General features: G+C 30.5%; 1 non-coding gene across 1 annotated transcript; it reads left to right on the plus strand.

The window, feature by feature from the left end:
- The first annotated feature begins 2,707 nt into the window (after positions 1-2,707).
- TRNAW-CCA lies at positions 2,708-2,781 on the plus strand. The gene has a single exon. It is a non-coding gene; the product is annotated as a tRNA-Trp (tRNA).
- The last annotated feature ends 1,227 nt before the right edge of the window (positions 2,782-4,008 follow it).

Here is a 4,008-nt window from a genome sequence, read left to right on the forward strand (position 1 = left end):
AAATTGTGGTCAGGAAGGTTAGAGTAGCGAAAGCCATTGGAATTTTTATTTTATACATTGAAAAATCTGTTTTGTTATTAATAGACTAGGAAGGGAGAAAAGAATAACTGAAAGAAAGGTAATCAATTAGTTATTCGTCAAAGTTTCATTTATTCAATGACCAGAATTAAACGGGGATATATAGCTCAAAGACGTAGAACAAAAATTCGTTTATTTGCATCAAGCTTTTGAGGGAATCATTCAAGGCTTACTAGAACTATTACTCATCAGAAAATAAGACCTTTAGTTTTGGCTCATCGTGATAGGGGTAGGAAAAAGAGAGATTTTTATCGTTTGTGGATCACTCGGATAAACGCAACAATTCGCAAAAGGGGAGTCTCCCATAGTTATAGTAAATTAATACACAATCTGTACAATAGACGGTTGCTTCTTAACCATAAAATACTTGCACAAATAGCTATATCAAATAGGAATTGTCTTTATATGATTTTGAACAAAAGCAACCCGGAGTTTTTACCGGAGTCTTTATCGGAGTCTTTAAAAACTCCCCAAGCTCTCCTGAGAATAAATGGAGGTTTATTCTACCGGACGAGTTAGAAATTAGTATGAGAAAATATGCTAAAGTAGTCAAAATGAATTAACACGTTCAATTCAATTAAAACAAATTTCTTTTTTTCTGATTCATTTGTTTCTTACGACACGATACTCAAATCTAGATTTGAGTAATTATGATTCTAGTAAAGAAAAAGTAAGCCTATTTATTTCGGGCTTTAAAACCATTAGTTCTAGTGGTCGACTCGGTTCTTTCAAATTTTTTCTCATTATTGAGAAAAGGTAACAAAGATAAAATACGAGCTTGTTTTCTAGCAAGAGTAATTAATTGTTGCTGTTTCAAGGTCAATCTCTATTCACGTGTCTTGATAATATTTTTTCTTGTTCACTAATAAATCGACTAATTGAACTCATGTTTCTATAATTAATTCGATCCCCCGATTGAATCGGGGGCAGCGCCTACGAAAAGATCGCTTGAATTTAAGAAAAGGTCGCTTGAATTTATCCATGGTTTGTCTGTTTAATTTATTCCTTATCCCTAAAATCCTATTTCTTAATTCTAATTCATTTTAAATCCACCCAAAATAAAATAGAGTTTTTAGAAAATAGGATTTGTTTAGTTTCTATTTAAATATATTATATATAATGTCATTTTTTACCCTTCCTTGAAAGGGTAAGGCACAGGTACTTGGTTCGCTCTATTTTTTTATCTCCCCATGAATCGTATATTTGTAACAATAGGGACAGAACTTTTTCAATTCTAATCTATTAGGTGTATTGTACTGGTTCTTTTGAGTACTATATCTGGAAATACCTCTTGATACCTTATCAACACTGTTTCGGACACAACTAGTGCATTCCAAAATCACCGTTACTCGAACATCTTTCCCCTTGGCCATGAACCTCCTTTGGATTTTTGATTTACTCAACTCTTCTATTTTTTATTCAAAACGAAGAAAGGATAAAGTAGAAGTTACTAACTTGAAATCCAATTCTAAAAGTAAAAGATTAAAATCAAGAAAATAAAGTAATAGTAAAGCAGAGTCATAGTAAAATACAACGATTTTTCTAAAGTATATTGCAAATTTAAGTAATCATTTAAGTATCTTGTATAATACTCTTGCCCTAGACCCCCATTTTCTATTCTACCCCCATTCCTCTATGATTAATATTCCGTTAATTTGAACTTGAGCCCGAATGTTGAATCCACTTTTTTATTCTTTCTCTTTCCTCCCTTATTCTAAAAAGGGAAAAAAGAGAAAAAAGGGGATAGGGACTCATCATCAATATTTGATTGGATCTCTAATTTTCTTCATTCCTTGCCATGACAATAACTAGAATGAAAAACAGGAAATGTCAACATATCCGGGAAAAAATAATTAATCTCTATCAATAGACCTGCTAAAGCCCCGAACCATAGCGTACTTAGTACTAGTAACAAAGAGAGATATGTTTTTAGATCTCGCATTGAAAAACCCCCTTCTTTTGTATTATTTGGTTGAATAGATAATACATATATGATCAGATGCATATGTAGTGAAGGGTTGCTTAGAGTTGGACACAGAATTCCTAATTCAAATTGAAATGTACAATGATTTTGGAAATAAGATTTTCCTTTTCTTAAAACATAAAAAAAAATACATCCCCTTCTTTCTTACCGAGAATTTCTGAAGAATACTAATTTATTTTTACGACGGGTTCTGTATTTATATATTTATTTTGTATATAATTGTATATAAGTATTTTCTATATAATCTATAAGAGAAGTCTTTTCCCTTTACTATTATATGTTAAGTGAGACCAAAAAGACAAAATGAACAGAAATTTTGTATATATCAATGGAGGAAATAATCATGTGGAAAACCAGATAGGAATTCTCTACAATTACATTGTGGAACAATTAAAGGGATGTGGCGCAGCTTGGTAGCGCGTTTGTTTTGGGTAAAAAAATGTCACGGGTTCAAATCCTGTCATCCCTACCTATTACAGTCATGGGTAAAAAAATGTCACGGGTTCAAATCCTGTCATCCCTACCTGCGTCAAATTGGACATAATCTTTTATTTTTATCATTCTATTCTAGTATATGCATTCAAAATGTATTGGGGTTATAAAAAGAATTCTTTTGTTTATAGTCTTATCTATTATGATAAGTAAGCGCTCTTAGTTCAGTTCGATAGAACATGGGTCTCCAAAACCTGATGTCATAGGTTCAAATCCTATAGAGCGTGATTTTTTCTTCTCAAATCGAATTAGAATAAAATAGATTCATTCAATAACTTTCACAACAATCAGAATTTGACCTCCTATACCTATAAATTAAAGAAAGGAGGAGGTCAATCAAAAAGAGATGTTAATTAATCAAAGGTTCAACTGATCACCACACCTACATTGTAAATATACAGTTATGAATAATCCAGCTAAAGTAATAGAAATTAGACCTAACACGATTCCAAATAGAAAAACTTCAATCATTTTTATTTGTTTGAAAGGAGAAAAAAAGGGGTAATATCGATACCTAAATATTAATCCGAATTGACCTGAATCTCAATGACAATGAACAATGATTGACAATTGGTAATGTAAGTAAATATAGAATACACGTAATACCATAGAAGGATTTCATTTTATGAATTATTCATTTTAAATATTCAATTTAAATATGTCGTATCTTGCTAAGACCAATAAATAGAGCTGAGGTTATAGTTAAAGCCACTAATAGAAAACCAAAATAACTATTTATAGTAAGCATGGAGGGGATAAATTTAATGAAATATGTTCTTTTTATACAAATGTTTAAAAAGCACTTACCTAAGTTTCAAATTTGTATAATAAAAATAAAATAGGAGGGTAGCCAAAAATCTCAATTGAAATTGAAAGAATAAGTTGAATGAAAATTTTTTTGATTCATCTATCATTATAGGCAAACAACACTAACAAAGATTAAGTACCAGACATATAAAAGAAATTGATTCATCATCTGTAACATCTATCCATCCCGCAATTCCAATCAACCGATTAGTTGAGTAACTCTTGGGTAAACTATTAAACTACTATGAGTTGTATCGTCTAACTTCACTCAAAAATGAAACTTGAATTTTTATAGAATCAAAATAGAAATGATTTTAGAATTTGATCATTTCTTAGATTATGTTGAATTGTATCGAATCCATTTTCGATTTTAAAGCGAACAGTTACCTTATAAAACTTTTTCTTTTTACTTTAATTTAAATTTAACTCATTAGATTTAGTAATATATAAATTCACATAATAGCTTGAATGATGAATAAGAAGAAAAAGTTATCACACAATCACTTGATAAAATCTTTTTTTGGCAACTAGATTCTAAAACTAGTAATTTCTATTAGGTTACACATTTTATCCTTCCATACTGCCCCATCCTTGTAGCTAGATCAAGAAAGAACCTTTGGATCGAGATCCACAACAATGCATCACAA

Source organism: Capsicum annuum, unplaced genomic scaffold, assembly GCF_002878395.1.
Source record: "Capsicum annuum cultivar UCD-10X-F1 unplaced genomic scaffold, UCD10Xv1.1 ctg26275, whole genome shotgun sequence".
NCBI lineage: Eukaryota > Viridiplantae > Streptophyta > Magnoliopsida > Solanales > Solanaceae > Capsicum > Capsicum annuum.